Source organism: Netta rufina, assembly GCF_964035555.1.
Source record: "Netta rufina genome assembly, chromosome: 1".
In the NCBI taxonomy this organism is placed as follows: domain Eukaryota; kingdom Metazoa; phylum Chordata; class Aves; order Anseriformes; family Anatidae; genus Netta; species Netta rufina.
This window is the reverse complement of record NC_140123.1, coordinates 50,609,536-50,630,525: the sequence shown is the minus strand read 5'-3', so window position 1 is coordinate 50,630,525 and position 20,990 is coordinate 50,609,536.

The following is a 20,990-nucleotide window of genomic DNA, read 5'->3' as shown; positions in this document are numbered from 1 at the left end:
TTGGAAAGGACCTCTGAGATTATCAAGTCCAACCATTAACCTATCACTGCTAAGTCTGCCACTAAACCACGTCCTAAAGCATCACAGGTCTTTTGCATACCTCCAGGGATGGTGACTTAGTTACTTCCCTGGACAGCCTGTTTCAGCACCTCACCTTTTCAGTGAATACGTATTGTTTTTTACTTATATCCAACCTAAATCTTCCCTGGCACAACTTAAGGCCATTTCCTTTTGTTCTGTCACTTGGTGCTTGGGAGAAGAGACCAACCCCCCACACCGCTACAACCTCCTTTGAGGTAGTTGCAGAGTGATAATGTCTCCCTTGAGCCTTTTTTTCCCTAGGCTAAATAACACCAGTTCCCTCGACTGCTCTTAATAAGACTTGTCCTCTAGACCCTTCAACAGCTTTTTTGCCTTTCTTTGGACATGCTCCAACATCTCAATGTGTTTCTCATAGTGAGGGGCCCAAACCTGAAAAAAGTATTTGAAGTACAGCCTTGCCAGTGCTGAGTACAGAGAGACAATCACTTCCCTAGTTCTGCTGGCCACACTATTTCTGACACAAGCCAGGATGTTGTTGGCCCTCCTGGCCACCAAAGCTGGCTCATATTCAGCTGGCTCTTGACCAATACTCCCATGTACTTTTCTGATGGATTTTTCAGCCACTCTTCCCGTGGCCTGCAGTATTGCATATGGTTGTTCTGCCCCAGGTGTGGGACCTGACAATTAGCCTTGTTCAAACTCATAGGCTTTGACCTATTGATCCAGCCTATCCAGGTACCTCTGTTGACCCTTCCTACCCTCAAGCAGATCAACACTCATTCCTAGCTTGGTGAGTGCAAACTTATTAAGGGTACACTCAATCCCCTTCATGGGATAATTGACAAAGATATTGAAGAGAACTGGTCCCAGTACTAAGTGCTGGGGGATACCATTTATGAATGGACAATATGCTCATGAATATACATTATTTATTTGATTTTATGATCATTTAAAATATATATATATTCTTCTCCATTTGTATTGTGCACGCTTGAAGAAAATGAATAAACATTATACATCCATTTCTACAATAGATAGGTTGAAAACACATACATCTTTCCCTTATATATTCTCCAAGAAAGAAATCCAAAGACATAAAATAGAATTATTACTCTGGTCTTAACAAACATCTGCCTTTACTCTCTTTCTCCATGTCTCCATTTTACTTCATCCTGTATTTGCTGAAAGGCAGATATGATTTGTAAAAAACCTTTTCAGGATCTATCTCCAGTAAAAAAAAAAAAAAAAAAAAAAAAAAAAAAAAAAAAAAAACATTATTCCTGTTCCCAGATGTGTACACTCTCTGTATGTTTAGCTTCAGTACAAACTGTCTGTACCTACCAAAAAGCTCTTTGCTTGGGGATTCCATTTTATCACTGCAGGTGAACAGCAACAGAATTTATCCACACTTACCTTAATATCTGCCTCCTGATGAACTGTGTATGAACTGTGTTTACTGAAAAACAGAGAGCTCCTGCAGGTAGGGAGAAACTCTTCTGGAAGCATGTCTGCTGGGAATGATAGAAGGATGCAGGATTAGACACAGGTTCACTTGGGAATGCAAACTATACACAGAAAAATAAATGAAATCAGTATGGTCACCTGCTGACACCAGGATCACAATGTGATGACCTCCTCTGCTCCAAAAGAACAGTTCTGCTAGTAGCCATGGTGACTAATCCAATGTTAGTCCCACTGTGTAAAAACAAAAAACATTCTTAGAAATTATTTTTGGATGACAATTGACCACAAATTCATAAATAGAGATGTCATGAACTGTCCTTTAGTGAGCTATGTTGGTTTCCTTTTATGTCTCAAATTCATAAGAGAAAATACATTTAAGATAGCGATTTTAAAATAAAAGGTACTGACCTTTATATTCTTGGATCAATAATCACTAAATTGTTAGTAATTGCTAATTTGGCTGCCACTTAACAAGAACAACTCTGCAAGGGTCCCATTTCATGTGGTGTTTTTGTTTTGATGTGTTGCTTGTGAACCTTTTTCTGTGTAAGATTATGTAATAAGACTAGGTCAGATACCTGCATAAAATACATACCTGTTCTATTAATCTATCTTCAAATCACTAACAGTTCCAAAAATTCAGCTCTAAATTTTTAAAATTTAGTTTTGATTAAAAAAGGAGAATGAACCAGCCATTTATGTCTGATTATTGCTGATTATTTATGGCTGATTATTGAAAATTAAAATAATGTCTAAGAGTATTTATTTGAATAAAGTGTCATTAGAAATATGCAAAGGTTATGAATGTCTTTTTCTTGACTGAAGAAAAATTTGTTTCCTCAAATGCCCACATAATAAAAATGAATTCCAAATGTTTTCAAAAACTTGCATTCACTCCAAAAGCAGTTTTTATGGCCACAGCTCTTTGTCTGTGAGAATGTTCTTGTTTACTTAAAGAAAGGAAAAAAGCACTTCTTAAGAAAGTATCAAAATAAATATCATACATGTTTTCTGTGTTTGTGTTTTTGTTATTGTAGTATCCTTTTTTGTTGTTGTTTTCTGTTTGTTATTTTTGGTGGTGGTGGCTTTTTTTGTTATCATTTTAAGTAACAGTCATGGTAAGTAGTGAGATGACCAGTTCATAGGCTGACAAATGCGTGATAAAATTTTCCTCAGCTAGTTTGGAAAAGGTTTTAAAATATAACTCATGGATAATTAGAAAGCTAATGAAAATCTAGATTTCTTGAAAATATATTTTCATAGTCATTGAGGTTGGAAGGGACTTCTTGACCTGAATCTAATTTAGTATCTCTGCTCAAATCAGGGCCAACTAGACGTGGTTGCTCAGGTACATTTCCAGTAAAATTTTGAGTATTTCCAAGGATGGCTTTCTTGACAGCCTGTCCCAGTATTTGATCACAGTAAAATGTGTTCTCTTATTTTTAGGTGAAATTTTCTGTATTTTTGTATGTTTTTGTTGCTCTTGTCCTGTCATGGGATACCACTGTGAAGAGTCAAGGTATATCTTCTTTCTTTTTTTATCAGATATTTAAGCAAATTGATAATATCTCCCTTAAGCCTTCTTTTCTCCAGGCTCTAGCATTCCAGTTTTCTCATATGCCTTATAAGACAGATGCACCAGTCATCTGTCATCTTAGTGGCCCTTTATTGCGCCTGTTACAGTAAGTCAGTATCTTTCTTGTACAGGTAATCCTGGATCTGGATACAATACTGCAGATGTGTAAATGTGGCCTCACCAGTGCTGAGTGGATGGGAAAAATCACCTTCCTCAACCTGTAAGGCTGGAGGTTTCTAATGCAGTTCAGGGTGCTGTTGATCATATTTGCTGCAAAAGAATAATGCTGCCTCATAGTTAACGTGTCCACCTGTATTCCATATTGTCCACCCATATTCTATGCCAAGCTGCTTTCCACCCAGTAAGTCCCCAGCCTTTCTTGGTGCATGGTGTTATTCCTCAGGGGCAGGTCTTTTTGTTTGTTTGTTTGTTTGTTTTCCAGACTGTCAAGATTATCAGCCCTCTTCCCAATTTTGTTTCATCTGCAAAATTTCTGAGTGTAAACTTTTCCACATTGTCTTGGTCCATAATGAAAATTTCAAACAGTATCGGTACTGGTATCAACCCCTGGGGTACATCACTAGTAACTGGTTTCTAGCTGGATTTCATGCTGCTGATCAAAACCATTTAAACCTGCCAGTTCAGCTAGCTGTCAGTCTACTTTACTGGTCATTTATCTAGACCATACATCATCAGTTTGATGTAATAGGAGACAGTTTCAAAAGTCTTTTTGTCAACAGCTTTCCTTCTTCAAATTCTATATGCTGCTCATCTCTCTCCTAAATGAAATTTTTTTTTGTTTTGACAAGACAACTTGATTCCCTGTCACATGATCTATTTTCCCAAAGTCAAACAGAACAAGCTAGGTAGTCTATCATTATCTGATGAAGATAAGGAAGATTAGGTCAGTACGCCAGTGTCAGATATAATAGAGTAAATGGAAAAAAAAATAAATTTTAAGAAGAAACTGTAAGTCATCTTAGAAACATCTGAAGACCATAGACATTTTTTTTGGAAAGTGAATTCAAAAGATATCTTAAGGCAATAAGATAATATCTTATCAAAAAGATAATATCTTTTAGGCATTGGAATGGGCTGCCCAGGGAAGTGGTTGAGTCACCATCCCTGGAGGTCTTTAAAAAACGTTTAGATGATATGGTTAGGGATATGGTTTAGTGTTAGGTCAGAGGTTGGACTAGGTAATCTTGGAGGTCTCTTCCAACCTAGACAATTCTGTGATTCTGTGACTCTGTGTGGTTAATACCCTGTTTAATTTATAAGGGCCAAAACTAATATTACATATTTGGGAAGAGTTGCTTAGTTTCTGGATGTGTAAACACTGACTTTGCTGCAAAATTTGTATACATATTTATGTTTGAAATGCTATTTGTTCTATCTAATGACAGTTGCCTTTCTTTTCTTTTCTTTTCTTTTCTTTTCTTTTCTTTTCTTTTCTTTTCTTTTCTTTTCTTTTCTTTTCTTTTTCTTTTTTTTTTTTTTTAAGTATAAGAGGTAAAGAGGGACTGTTACAGCTTGATCAAAAGATTATTGCATGATTCTTCTCAAAGATTGAGCTGATTTTGTATTTTTTGTATTAGTGGTTTAATATTTGATTTATAAGGAAAAAAAATAAATACTGCACATATTTTCAATGCATGCATAAATATTGTTTCTTGTAAGAACCAGAATATTGAACTAGATAGAACACCTAAGTTCAGCAGTAAGCAAAATTTCAAAATGTACAGAGAACACTAAAATAAAATTAAAGCAAAGAAAGAGATGGATACAAGTGTCTGATAAACTAGGATATCTTCACAAAAACAAACAAACAAACAAATAAAAAAAAAAAACAACACTAGAAATCTGAGTTTAACCCTTTTTGTAATACAGCCACAAATATGATGATAATGATTAATGGTAATGTTTTTTGCATATTTTTTTAGTTATTTCACTTTGCACTAGAAACACTATAAGAGTGATTTGGGAAGATGATAATATATTTTGTAATTGTACATCAGTTCAGAATTGTCTGTGAAATATATTCCAAGAATGCCAGCATATACTGCATCACTTTTGAATAGTCATGTGTCAACTGTAATCACCATTTTTTCAGGGGAAAAATAACTCTGATATAATATGGAGTAGTGGGCAAATTTATTATTGTAGTCATAAAAATATGAATTCTGAGATTTTCTTATATTCTTGCTTGGAAATGTACTGAAAATAAGCTTAAAACTTTAAGGTTACAACTTCTTCATTTAATACATCATTTAATACATCATTTCATTGTGTACATGAATGTTATCACTTTCTTTCCTGCATTTAAAAATTGCAGATTTCATTAAAAACTTAGACTTTAAATGGAGTGACTGGATGTCCTTATTCCATTGATTGCCTCTCAGAGGTTCCATTAAATACATATTTATAACTACATAGACAACTTTTATAATGTTAATATCAGATATTTCTTTACACTTATCTCTCAGGGTTATGAGTGGGATTAATCTGCTCTAACTTGAGTGTCTTCATGTTACATGGCTAAGTCTGAGCAGGTCACCTGAGACTTACCTTATTTTTAATATACAAAACTAAGCACCTATCTAAGGTGATGGATCTTGTTTTGTATTACATAAATTAGATGAATTATTCTCCAGCAGTGTCTGTTTCCTGACTGACTGTAAAGGCAGTCCAGCGTGATTAAACAGATTTAGACATCAACATTTTTTTCATGTAAAACTGAGTCGAGCCTTATGATTAATTGCTTGAAATGGATATTATCAGGACTCTGAGTTACTTGATCTGGTACTCTGTATCAATGATTTTCTATACTTCTAAATTTTCTAATACTAATTTTAATATAAACACTCAGAATAAGATTAATCTCAATTGTAGCTATCTGTCTGCATCTTTCTCTAGAGGAAGAGTAATATATGTGAACAAGACATTTTAATTCATATTTTACAATGGCTGTCTAGCAGATGCAGTTAATAGAGTTTTATATCTATATGATCTTATGATTTATTCTCACAGGTTTTTATTTCTAAATCTTGTGAAGGGATCCCCTGATAATGACCTCAGCTGCAGATGTTTGTCCCTAAGATTTCTAAAATTAGACAATTGATCCTGAATGTTTAGCTCTCAAAACCTAGAAATTTTTGGTATGTGGTTTTATAAAAGGACTGAAACGTTACTCAGAAGAGATGGTACTCTCACTTAACTCCAGCCATATACAAGTTAAGTGTTTACTATAATCCATCCAGCAAAATTCCCTCTATTGTCACGGAGAGGAGAATGGCACTTCCAAAGAGAGCAGGCAACAACTTGACAAGTACTTTACGCTTTTTAGAGAGTTGAAGAGACAAATCTAAAATAGGCAAAGAATACTACACATATGTGTACTGCTTACTGCTCACTCAACTTCCTTAAAAAAAGATTTTGAAATAACATTCAAAAACCTGCAATGAAATTCTGATTTTCATTCTCTGATATCTTAAGATCATTTCTCTAACAATAATTTTGTATTTCTCTTTGGAGCTTTCTCTTTGAGAAGCCAAATATAAGGAATAGTTGCTATCAAAAAATAATGGAATATAAAAGGTATTCAGCTGATAAAAGATACTTTGGCTGAAGTGTATATATATATCCAAAATAAACACCAAAAGAAAACCATGGCTCTTCCATGCGGCAACAAAAGTCTAGATGATATTTATAGAGTAGGAATATGATTATTCTGGGCTTCCTCCATAATCAGTAGCAAGAGATAGATAGTCCTTTTCAAAAGCTGATATATCTAAGATTGAATTGCTTTCTAAAGTCTCATCTTTTCAATTTCAACTAACTACAAAGTGAGGTCATGATGAGTAGGATCCCAAATAATGCATTTTGAATAAGTGGCTAGAATTTCTGATCTGAAAACAAGATCAGAGAGCAATGTCTAAGGAATGCAATTTGTGCTCACAAACATGTGACTTGTGGTTTAACCTGGCAGGCAGCTAAGCACCACAGAACTGTTTGTTCACTCCCCCTGCCACAGTGGGATGGGGGTGAAAAACAGAAAGAAAAAAAAAAAAAATCAAGATAAACCTCATGGGTTGAGATAAAGACAGTCAAAGAGGATGGAAAATGAAAGAAAAATAATAATAACTATTATGATAAAGGAATATACAAAACAATGCACAGTGCAATTGCTTATCACCCACTGACTGACGCCCAGACAGACCTGAGCAGTGGCTGCCCCTCAGACAAGTCCCCTAGTTTGTTACTCACTGTGACGTCGTATGGTATGGAATATCCTTTTGGACAGTTTGGGTTAGCTGTCCTTGTTGTACCCCTCCCAGCTTCTTCCTCATCCCCAGCCTCCTCACTGGCAGAGCAATGGGAGAAACTGAAAAGTCCTTCACACAGTAAAAGCAATGCTCAGCAACAACTAAAACATCAGTGTTATAAACATTATTGTCATCTTAAATCCAAAGCACAGTACCACACTGGCTACTAGAAAGAAACCTAACTCCATCCCAGTTAAAACTAGGACAATGTCCAGCCTTTATTCCATACCATCTACATCATGCTCAGCTCAGCCCAGAGAAGGAAGAAGGGAGAAGGGAGAAGGGAGAAGGGAGAAGGGAGAAGGGAGAAGGGAGAAGGGAGAAGGGAGAAGGGAGAAGGGAGAAGGGAGAAGGGAGAAGGGAGAAGGGAGAGGGAAGGGAAGGGAAGGGAAGGGAAGGGAAGGGAAGGGAAGGGAAGGGAAGGGAAGGGAAGGGAAGGGAAGGGAAGGGAAGGGAAGGGAAGGGAAGGGAAGGGAAGGGAAGGGAAGGGAAGGGAAGGGAAACGAGAAAACAATTATTCTTTACTTCCCATCAGCAGACAACACTCATCTACTCATCCAGTCTTGGGAAGTAGGACCTCAATATGTATAGCAGTTGCCTAGGAAAAAGAGACACTTTCATAATGAGAGTTCCCAATTCATCCCCAGCTTTTATTGCTGAGTGTGGTATGGAATTGACATCATGTAGTATGGAATATCCCTTTGGTCGGTTTCGATCAGCTGCCCTGACAATGCTTCCCCACCCCCCCGCCTACTGGCTTTTCTAGCTACAAGTGCAAAGCACAGCACTATATAGGCTGCAGTGGGGAAAGTTAACTCCATCCCAGACAGACCCAGTACAGCATTAGAAAGCTAGCACTGAAAATGAAAATTCCAAGCCCCAATGGAATGGAATGGTAGCAGGTATATAAATCCACATCTTTCACATTCCATTTGCAGGAAATAAAGACTACAAGAAAATAGTTGTTTTGTTTTGTTTTGTTTTGTTTTGTTTTGTTTTATATATATATATTTTCCCTCCAATCCAATTGTTTTTCACATTACATATTAGGTGTTCTGAAAATACCCAAACAGGCTTTCTGAAGTGTAGACTGAGAAGCTCTTTTAAGACAGCTTTTACTTGATATAAGGCTCGGAACACCTTCTTAACTGTGGAGAAATGAATTTCTTCTACTATAGCTAAGCTGCTTTTGTCCTATTAATAGGAGCTTAGATCTTACTGAACTTGATTATTAATGGTGATTAAGACTTTATTTTTTTATTTTTTTTTTAATCTTCTCATAGTATCCTTAATGTACATAAAAGTAAATAGAAAACTTGGGTTATAGTCTACTTGTGTGCTGGACTCTTTTTAACTGTAAATAAGTAGCTGAATCACTCCTTTTGAGGTGAATTTATTGATAAATACATCTCTTCCTCCAGTAGCAACAACAGAATAAGTAATTTTAAAATAACAATACTCTGCTGAAAGAATTTTTAAAAGTCTCTATGTTTGGTTTAATTACATCTTCAGAATGACTGAAATAATCCTCCCAAGAATCCTTTCCTATTATCCAGGATTATGAATAAACCTTTCTGCAAATTTACAATCTTTTGAAGGCCTGATTCTCAGCTGGTATAAATTAGCATATATTCACTGAAATGTGTAAATTGATGCATCTCTGGAATTAGAAGAGCTATATTGATTTAAATGAACTAAGAAACTCTCCAATATTCCACTGAGATGTCTTTAATATAGCTTGTATAAAATATATAACATTTATGATAGATTATACGCATATAAATGTTTCCCTATGGACATAAAAATGGTTGACATTTCCCAGCTCTGTAGATATTTAACAAATTAACTACTTTCCATAAGGCTTCTTAATACATAATATCAAAATGCTAAGTATGGTATCTTAATGTCTATATACACAATACGCAATAACACCCATGATTTGACAAGAAAAAATATTTTATTTAATTGAAAGCAATTAGAATAATAATTTATTTACATTTACTCAACTCTGTGGAGAATGCCTTTATGTGAACATGATTGTTGCTTGTGTTTTTTGTGCTTGTGCTTTTTAAAAACAAATTCTGACTAAATATATTGCTTTAAATGTTTCTAACACTGGCTTTCCATGTCAGAATCTTCACTTTCTTACACTTCCAGTACTACTATACTGTACTGTACTTGTATTACTCTATTTATTTTTGTTTTTGTTTTTGTTTGTTTATGGGAGAAATGGAGAGAGAGAGAAGGAGTGGGGGAGAGAGAGGGAGGGAAGGAGAAGGGAGAAGGAGGGAGAGAGAGAAGGGAGGAGGGGGAAGGAGAGAGAGAGAAGAGGGGAGGAGAGGGAAGGGGAGGGAAAGAGGGAAAATAAGGAGGAAGAGGAGGGGGAGAGAGGTTTTTTTGTATAACTTTACCAGTCTGAACCTATTTTGTGCCCATAACATGCATGGATATCCTTTCCAATGATGCTGTAAGACATAGAGAGGTGTATAAGCATCTTGCAAGATCTATACTCACAGAACAAGGTTAACATGGGTCAATTGTGTGTACACCTTAGAATGGAAAATGTGTCTCCACTAAAACAGCAAGGCAGTTGGGAAAAATCATGAGACGTAACACACAGGAAAATTGATTCTTTTTTCTATCCAGACTGATGCTTTAGCTGACTGTTTTAGCTGATGCTTTACCAGACTTAGTCCAAAAAGAGACTTTGCCTATAACACCGCTTATTGATTGGATTGTATGAAGACTGAATACATGAAGAATTCAAACGAAGTTGTATAATTAACAATGTTATAAAGGAAGTACTTACCCCTAATTGAAATTCAAGGATTATATTTAAATACCCCCAGAAGTACTCTTAATACTTCAGAAAGAAGATATCTATGAACCAACTCACCTTTTTCATTAAATATTTGCTTAAATTTCCCTGCAGATTGTCATTAGGAAGACCAGAACTGTACTTTTCATAATTTCAAGCAATATCAGAAACCACCCAAAAAATTAGACCATGTGTCTGAGGGAAACCTGTTCTAGTATTTGACCACTCTCTTGGTGAAGAACCTTTTCCTGATATCTAGCCTGAACCTCCTCTGTCACAGCTTCAAGCTGTTTCCTCGGGTCCTATTGCTGGTCACAAGAGAGAAGAGCTCAGCACCTGCCCTTCCTCCCCACCTTGTGAGGAAGCTGTAGGCTGCCATGAGACCCCCCTTCAGTCTTTTCTTCTCCAGGCTGAACAATCCAAGTGACTTCAGCCGCTCTGTCTACATCTTCCCCTCTGACCCTTCACCACCTCTGTTACCACCTTTGGATGCTCTCTAACAGCTTTTTGTCTTATCCTATGCTGCCCCAAACTTCACACAGTACTCAAGGTGAGGCCACAGCAGCACAGACAAGAGTGATAATCACTTCCCATGACCAGTTAGCAGTGCCATGCTTGATGCACCCCAGGATACAGTTGGCCCTCCTGACAGCCAAGGCACACTGCCGGCTCATGTTCAGCTTGCTCTTGATCACACCCCACAGATCTCTTTCTGTGGGACTGATCTCTAACATCTCATTCCCCAGTCTGTACGTACAGTCAGGTTTGCCCCTTCCCAGGTGCGTAATCCAACATTTGCTCTGTTAAACTTAACATTATTAGTGATTGCCCGGAAAAACAGCAGCACAAAGTTAGACGACAGTTGCTGAAGATCACAAAAGTAACATCCAAAACTTTTTAAGCTACTTCTGTATCAATCTATTAATTGTTTCAAAGAATGGATGCCAGATCCAAATAAGGACTTTGCTACTCAAATGTACAAGCTTTGAGAAATTGAACTGTATTGAAATACAAATGAATAACAATAATAATAATAACAACAACAACAAACATCTGGCAAAGAGTTAAAGATAAAAAATAAATTTTGTATGAAATAGTGATCCTTTTAGGCATTAACAGTATGTTAAAAAGAAGCTTTCAGAACCAAAGCTTTAGATCTAAGAAGAATTTAAGAGGCAAAGCACAGTGGTGACCCTGAATACTCCTAGTTATTGAATTTAGACACAGAGGTGAGTAATGCCTGCCAGCAGCCCAAGTTTCTGTTTGTGGTTACCTCAACATCTACTACTATAACTTCTCATATAGCTGAAATTGCCTATGAAGGGAAAGGCTGAACATCTTGCAATTTTATTCCTGTTTAAGTTCAACAAACCTGCAAACATATATACTTCTGCCATTTAAAAAATGCATCTACCAATTAAATACACCAACAAATTCACAACCAGATTGCAACAATGAAGTGTTGCCACCACCATTTTATTTTAAAACACTGCTGCAGGATAACAGAATCATAGCCTTTTTTATTTAATAGACTTTTAGCAAATCATTCATCTAGTAACTCAGGTTCAATTCCTGTCATAGACTGAGGAGATTCCCTTCTCTTTCTCTGCCAAAAGAGGGCCATAAGTATGATTTGTCAGGCAGTTCTGGGAACGGAACTGAAAATAATTCTTCAATATTTGCAATATTTACTTGGGGAAAGGCATTCTTGATTTCTACTTCTTGATTCCAGGACTATTTCTGTAATATATATATAGGTAATTTAATATATATTGCAAAATGCAGAGGCCATAAAGGTTTGAGACTTCTATGCTGAACTGACAAAAAAGACTAAATAATTTTAAAAATATAAGTCCAAGACTCAAAGAACTTTGACATGTTACTGTCTTCAGAAATCAGTGTTAAAACTGACACGGGTAGGACCCGTTTTTTTTTTTTTTTTTTTTTTTTTTTAATGATCATATAAATTGATACTATTTCAGAAGAGCAGTGGTGTTCTCTGGCTGTGGAATGTGGATTGTCCCTTGTAAGCAGTGGAAAATTTAGACCCTATGAGCCTTTTTTATTTGACTGTGGAAGATTTCAGCTTCACTCAACCACAGCATTCTATAGAGGAAGTGGTATTTGTAGCTTACCATTGTATCTGACAGAATGCAAGTTTTGGTCACAATAGAAGCCAAACTGCAATTTATGGCTTGTCTGTTTCAAGTAGCTAGACTTTATCTGAACTGTCATCATTTCAGGTGCTGAATTCAAAATGTTTTATTATATCATAAATACTGTCACAAGTGAGCATTGTTAACTCTCCACTGCCAGTGTGCTTAAGCCATCATTAAAAGAAATAAACATGTTTGGGAGTACAGAATGCTGAATACTATGGACACCAAGTCTTACGCCTGTTTTGCCATATAGAGATTGTTTTTCTCTGCTTATGTCTGTGTTTTCCTTTATTTGTTTTGACTTTAGCCTAATCAAATCCCTCCAGATCTTCATGGTTTTCCTCCCAGTTTGTTCATTGTTAGGGTTTTTTTTTAATCTGCATTATGCAATTCTGAGCTATTGTCAGTTTCTTTGTTTATAGTACTACAAGTTTATGCAGGAGTTCTACAAATGTATAACTAAATCTCTTCTCTGGTTCTCCTTCTTGAAACACTGATTCATAAGAAAGATCATTTGGCAATGCCTAGTTTTATGTACAGGGATATGAGACAGTCTGTTTTGGGGTCTTTTTTCCCCAGTAAGCTTTTTTCTTATCAAATGCATGTGCATTTGGGTCCTTTTCCATGAAAAACAAGTGTGGGAGAGAGACAGCTCTGATAGCTCTGATCCATACCTGGGTCTCAGGAGGGCAGGATATAAACAAACCTGGAAAGTGGGAAATGTTACTGTGATATAGTTATATATTGTTTCTTCATACAACCAGAGAGAATCAAAAAACCACACACTAAAAAAAAAAAAAAAAAAAAAAAAAAAAGCTAATGTGCTAGTATTATAAAATAAAATTATCATTTTAAGTTGGGAGAAAAGAAGGAGAGAAGATGTTATGGAAAGGGCTCAGGAAATAAACGAGATAAGGACAGGAAGATCACTCACCCATTATCTTCATGGGCAAAACAGACTCAGGATAGGGAGATTAATACAATTTAGGGTTTTACACTTGCAGCTTCCCTTCTACCAAACCCTTGCCACATAAACACAATACAAGTTGTTATACTGTACTTTTTGTACTTTTTATGGAGGTGTTACAGTGTGCTCACTGAATGCTTAACAAAGGGAAAGAAAGTGCATTCACAGAATTACAGAATTTCTGAGGTTGGAAGGGACCACTGTATATCATCTGGTACAAACACCCTGATCAAGTCAGGCCATATATATAGGCCAGGTTGCCCAGTATCTGGTCCAGACAGTTTTTAAAGATTTCCAGGGAGGGAGACTCCAAAAACTCTCTGGGAAACCTGTGTCTGTGTTCAGTCGCCTGCACAGTAAAGTGCTTCCTGATGTTCAGATTTTTTTTGTGTGTTTCAATTTGTGCTGATTGCCTCTTGTCCTGTTACTGGGCACCACTGAAAACATCCCAGCTCTGTATGCTTTCCACCCTCCCTTTAGGTATCTGTGTACATTGATAAGATCCCTTCTGAGCTTTCTCTTCTCTAGAATCATAGTATCATAAAATCATAGAATTGTATGGGTTGAAATGGATCTTAAAGATGACCTAATTCCAACCCTTCTGCCATGGGCAGGGACACCTTCCACTAGACCAGGTTGCTCAAAGCTCCATCCAAGTTGTCCTTGAACGCTTCCAGGGATGGGGCATCCACAGCTCCTCTGGGCAACCCATTCCAGTGCCTCATCACCCTCTCAGTAGATAATTTCTTCCTAATGGCTAATCTAAATCTACTCTTTTTTAGTTTAAAGCCATTACTCCTTGCCCTATTACTACACTCCCTGATAAAAAGTCCCTCCCCAGCTTTCCTGTAGGCCCCCTTTAGGTACTGGAAGGTCACTATAAGCTCTCTCCAGAGCCTTCTCCTCTCCAGGCTGAATAGACCCAGTTCCCTCAGTTTGTCTTTATAAGAGACATACTTCAGCCCCTTGATCATCATTGTGGTCCTCCTCTGGACTTTTTTTAATAGCTCCACATCCTCTTTGTTCTGGGGGACACAGGACTGAATGCAGTACTCCAGGTGGGGTCTCAAGAGATCAGAAAGGAAGAATCAGCTCCCTTGACCTCCTGGCCATGCTTCTTTTGGTACAGTCCAAGATATGGTTGGTTTCCTGGGCTGCAAGCAGATGTTGACAGCTCATGTTGAGATTCTCATCAGCTCACACCCCCAGGTGAATAGTCACAGCTGTCTCAGCTTTTCCTCATAGGAGAGATGCTCCAGTCCCTTGAACATCTTTGTGGCCTTTCATTGAACGCTCTCCAGTATGTTCATGTCAGCTTTGTACTGGGGAGCCTAGAACTGGACACCCTACCCAAGGTGTGGCCTCATCAGTGCTGAGCAGAGTAGAAGCTTCACCTCCCTTGACCTGAATGAAATAACTTTGTCTAATGCAGCCTGGGCAACACCCAATTTATTCTGTGTCATTCCTCCCCAAATGCAGAACTTTTACATTTTTCTTGTTGAACTTCATTCAACTTCATTTCACTTCAAAACTGTGGTGTACCAGCCACTTGTCCTGGTTATGTGCCATCTTCAGACTCACTGAGGGTACACTCTGCCCTATCATCCAGATCAGTACTGAAGATGTTGAACAGGACTAGATGCAGTATTGACTCTCCAGGTATACTGCTAGTTCCTGGCCTTCAACTACACCTCATGTTACTGATTGTACTTTGGGCCCAGTTGTTCATCCAGTTTTCAGTTTACCCCACTGTCTGTCTACTTAGCCTGTACTTCAACAACTTCTCTATGAGGATCTAATGGGAGGTAGTACTGAAGGCCTTACTGAAGTGCAGGAAGACAATATCCACTGTTCTCCCCTCTTTTACTAAGTCATTGATCTCATCATAAAAGATTACAAAGTTGGTCAAGAATGACTTCCTCTTTGTGAATCCACGCTGACTACACCTGATGATTTTTTTTCTCCTTCATGTGCCTGGAAATGTTTTCCAGGATTAGTTCTTTCTTCACATTCACAGGGATCAAAGTGCCTACAGTTCCCTGGTTCCTCCTTGCCCTTGCCTTATTTTTCTGTTGCTATAATTTGCAAGGAACTCCATTGCAGGGGTTGGAGAGGTTGAGGGAGGTGTGAGAAGGAGCTATTATCCATCCCTGGAAGTCTTCAAAAGACGTTTAGATGTAGAGCTTAGGGATATGGTTTAGTGGAGGGCTGTTAGCGTTAGGTTGGAGGTTGGACTCGATGACCTTGAGGTCTCTTCCAACCTAGAAATTCTGTGATTCTGTGATTCTGTGACTAAGGACAATAGGGACAATATTTTATTTCCATATTTCCAAGTATGGGTATGTCCCTGTGCTTTCACTTAGTCTGTTTAAATTTTGAATAATTTATAAAATATGCACTGTCTACATGCATGTTTCACTTGCCTCTGGCTAATTAAGCCTTTTTTTTTTTTTTTTGGTAGGAAAAAAAGCACTTTTTGTTAAAAAAAAAAAAAAAAGGTTTATATAAAAAGTTTGTCTGTTTTTTTTTGTTGTTGTTTTGTTTTGTTTTGTTTTGTTTTTTTCTTCAGAATTTTTATTGTTGTTGTTTTGTAGAGACAGGAAGCTCCTAGCAAACATTATGTGTTTTCATTATTTTTATTAGCACTTCAAACTAATGCCTGTCAGATAAATAGACTTAATTTTTTTGCTTATAAATAACTAATAAAGAGCTCAACTTTATGACTGGGTTTGCAAACAATATGCAGACAATAGTCTCAGCAATATGACAATTAGAATACAACCTTAATGCTTTATAAATCTTCAAGCTAGCATGACTCTGTGTTCCAGTTTGATTTTATCAGTAATGAATATATAACTATGTCTATATGATAGACTAAGTTTATCACTTCAGTACTTTTTTATATTTAAAATATTTTCTTTTGTTTTCTTACCCTTTTTGCAACAGAATGTATTCATCAATATGAATACCAACTTTCCATTTTACCTTTTCTGACAAAAAATTCCCAAGAAGAAGAAGAAGAAAACAGTTTCAAATAGCTTTATCTTTAGTTTAGTGTGTATTTAATATTATTTCTACATCTTTAGTTTAATATTAATTTTCAAAACATAAGCTGGAATGCAGGAAGAAGAGAAGGGAGAAAGACAACCTAAATGTCATTAATTCTATTGCATTTTGACACAAATGAGAGACACATCTGGAACCTTTGTCAAAATCAAAAAGTGAAAGTGCAGGAAGTGCTGAAACACTCATTTTCAATATAAGAAAGGTTTTTTTTTCTGGATTTTTTTTTCTGGGGGGGGGGTAGGAGGGGGTAGGAGGAATATTCTGTTTTTCTTCTAGTGTGGAGAAGTTTTATGATGGAAGGAAGAAAGTGTTTTTTCATCACTCAAAGCTTAAGGTGTCTTACCGAATTTTCTCATGAGAGAGAATCTTGGTTAAAATGTACAATTCTTTCTCATCCCAAGGAAGAACATTTGTGCTTCAATTTGTAATCTCTTAAAAGACTATGTGTCTGAAGTTAGGGGACATCACATTTTTTTAATAAATAGGTATCTCTAAATGGGCAAGAAGTACTTACAGTCATGGAAATCCCCACCTGTAAACTCCAAAATCTCAAGAAGGAGAAGTCTGCCAGGAGCCCTATGTAAGATGCTTGTGCTTGAGGAAAAGTGAGATTTGAGTAACTAATACTATCAGATATTCTAATGAGTTTATTTTAGCAGCTTGGTAGATAGTAGGGTCTCTCAATAGAGACTGATGGGATAAACAACCCTGCTGTGCTTACTTCTGTTTCAGTTTTGGCTGGAGCTGCAGCCAGGCAGCCGAAGCCATTCATGACTGAATTAATGTCATGAATGAGCTTATAACATGAATGAGCTTATAACTTCTGTAATGAGTGAGTTTATAACAACTCCAGGAGTTATTTATATTTAGTTGTATCTGCAGCTGCTCAATATTCCGTGTTGGATTATATCTGAAAGGACTATTATAGGACTATTATTTCTAATGTTAAAATAAGCTAATGCATCAGCTGTTTATTTTATTTTTTATTTTATTTTATTTTATTATTTTATTTTATTTTTTTATTTTATTTTATTTTATTTTATTTTATTTTATTTTATTTTATTTTATTTTATTTTATTTTATTTTATTTTTATAAATATATACTGTTAGCCTGATTACATTGTCTGTGCACATTGCCTACCAACAGCAGTGGTGTAAACCTTTGAGTTGAATGATGGAAGAGCCTGGATTTACTCATCCCAGTGACTACCATAGTAGGCTGTACTGACTTTAATAGGATGGCACTGGGATGTGTTCAGTTTCCACTGAGATCATCCTTAATGAGTTATGTCACCTAGATCTGGACTTAAATCACTCTGAAGGCACAGAGGGACTTTCAGCTTATGTCAGTGAACACCTCCAGAGGTCAGTAAGTCCATCCTGTTTCTGCAAAAGTAAAAACAACTTAATCTAAATCTTCCTAGGCCAAATGGTTCTTTAATCTCTCCTTGAAAGGCTCTAGGCACAGCAACTGTGGGGAGCAAGGCAGACCCACTGTAGTTCTCTTACAGTGAAAGCAGACTGATTTGCTTCAGGCAGCACAGAGTGTGAATCGCTGTAAAAGCAGATGGAAAATCTATGGGCACTGAACTGCACCACAACAGCACTATACATAAGGTTTGGGAGGTGTAACACCCAGCTCTGGGGGGGCTGAAGTTCTGGGCCCATAAAGGAGCTACAATCTAGGGGGGCTATACTTCTGATGGCCATCTGTGTGCAGGTATTGCCTCCTCAGCACAATGGGATTATTCCAGACCACTGACAGAGTGGCTTAAATGTAGGGTCTTGGGATCAAGTTTCACACAGTCCACAGACTGTTTAGTTAGGTAAAATTCACATTCTCATATGTGACTTAATATTCATTTACCCCTGTAGTGAGATGATTGCCAGAACTTTACATGTGTATTTTTTAGAAAATGATAGAATGGTACAATCATAGAATTGTTTGATTTGGAAGGGCCTGTAAAGACCATCTAATTTCAACCCCCTCTCTTACCCCCACCCCCACCATGTGTAGAAACACTTCCCTCTAGACCATGTTGTCCAAAGCCCCATACAACCTGTCTTCAAACACTTCCAGGGATGGGGCATCCGCATCCACAACTTCTCTGAACAATCTGTTCCAGTGCCTCACCACACCTGAGTAAAGAGCTTCTTCCTAATGATTAATCTAAATCTACCCTTTTTTAGTTTAAAACCATTCCCCCTTGTCCTATCACTACGCTCCCTGAAAAAGAGCCCCTCTCCTGCTTTCCTGAAGTCCCCCTTTAGGTACCAGAAGGCCGCTATAAGGTGTTGTACTGGGTTTATGTGGTAAGGTTTTGGTAGCAGTGGGTGCTGCAAGGGTGACCTGTGTGAAAAGATTCCAAAAGCTGCCCCATGTTAGATACAGGCCAATTCCAGCTGGCTCCAAAAAGGACCTGCCATTGGCCTGAGCCAAGCCAACTAATACTGCTGTTTGCACATCTGTGAGAGCAGATTTAAGAAAGATAAAACCAATGTATGGCAGTACCTGGGAGAGAGAACTGAGGAACATCCCTGCAGACACCAATGTCAGTGAAGAAGGAAGGGTTAAGAAGTGCTCTAGGCACAAAGCAGAAGTTCCTCTGCGGCCTGTGGAGGGACCCCTGGTGGAACAGGCTGTCCCCCTGCAGCCCATGGGTCCCACATGGAGCAGATCTCCAAACTGCAGCCCATGGAGGAGCCCCCGGTGGAGCAGGTGGATGTGGCCTGGAGGCGGCTGTGGCCCATGGAGAGCCCCCACAGAAGCTCTCCCGGGCTGGAGCTGCAGCCTGTGGAGAGGAGCCTGCACAGGAGCAGAGGGTCTGGGGGAAGCTGCTGCCTGTGGGGGACCCGTGCTGGAGCAGTTTGCTCCTGGGGGATGGACTCCATGGTACGGAGCCATGTGGGATCAGTTCTTGATGAGCTACTGCCTGTGGGTAGCCCATGCAGGATCAGTTTGGGAAGGATGGCATCCTGTGGGAGGGACCCCACATGGAGCAGGGTCAGAGAGTGACTGTGAAGGAGCGTCAGAGATAAACTGTTAGGGACTGACCGCAGCCCCCATTCCCTCTTCCCCTGAGCCATTCAGGAAGAGGACATAGAAGAAGGTGGTTGGGAAGAGAGGTGCTTTTAGTCTGATTTTACATGTAGTTTCTCACTATGCTGTTCTGCTAGTGATAGACAATAAATTATATTAATCTCCTGATGTTGAGTCTGTTTTGCCCAAGATCATCATTTTTGAGTGATCTCCTTGTGCATATTTCAACCCTTGAATCCTTTCCATTGTATTTTCTCCCCCCTTTCCTTTAAGTGAGAGAGCAGTCGCTGTGGAGCTCATCTGCCCAGCTGAGTAAAACCACCACAGGTATACCCAGAGATTTCTCTTCTCCAGGCTGAATAACCTCAATTCCCTCAGTCTGTCTTCATGGGAGAGTCATAGAAACTTAGAATAACCTGAGTTTGAAGGGGCCCACAAGGATCGAGTCCAACTCCTGACTCCACACAGGACCACCCAAAAATCAGACCATATGTCTGAGAGCATTGTCCAAACACTTCTTGAACTTTGGCAGGCTTAATGTTGTGACCACTTCCCTGGCACTGTTCCAGTACCCAACCACTCTCAGTGAAGAGCCTTTTCCTAATACTCAATCTGAACCTCCCCTGTCACAGCTTCCTGCCATTCCCTCAGGTCCTATCACTGAAGAAGAAGAGATCAGTGCCTGCCCCTCTGCTCTCCTTCCTGGGGAAGATCTAGGCTGTGATGATGTCTCCCCTCAGTCTCCTCTTGTCTAGGCTGAACAATCCAAGTGACTTCAGCTGTTTCTCATATGTCTTGCCCTATAGACCCTTTGACATCTTTGTACATCTTCTTTTGGACACTCTCTAATAGTTTTATGTCCTTCAGAAATGCCAGGATAGCTTAAAAAAATGTTTTATCTAACCTTTTGTTTTAAGGGATACCAAAAATATCCAAGAGGCCTCTGTGGAGTGGTGCTAGCTGGGCAGCTGGCAGGGGAGTGGGGGGAGTTACAGGGAAGGAAGACATTAACAGCAAAATCTTGGCACAGTACAATATGTTATTTCACCATTCTACTAACACTGTTGATGTTAACAAGGGCAGACCTGTCAACAGTTTATCTGAACTACTGACATTTGTCATCATTTGTCAACTCTCGTATATTTCTCAGGTCATGGTTGTATTTCCCTTGAATGTCAGGTTTTCAAGATGAGCACATTTATGATTCTTACAAGGTGAACACAGGAGTTCAGTGAAGTGGATTTCCCTGAGTAATTACATCTGTCAGCAGTGGTAATATATATGATCCAGATTCATTAACAGGACACAGTCTCTGCTTTCTCTGTACCAGGACTCTGCCCATAACCTCTGAATGACTGACTGCTATTGTAAATTGCCAAATTCCCTGAGGAAATGTGGGGAAAGTGGCTTTCAGGGTTCCCAGCAAGAATGGCAACATGCTGGCAGGAAACAAGGAAAGAAAAAAAAAAAAAAAAAAAAAAAAAGTTGGCTTTTCTTCAATGCATACCTGTAGAACTGTTAGCCTAGAGCAGA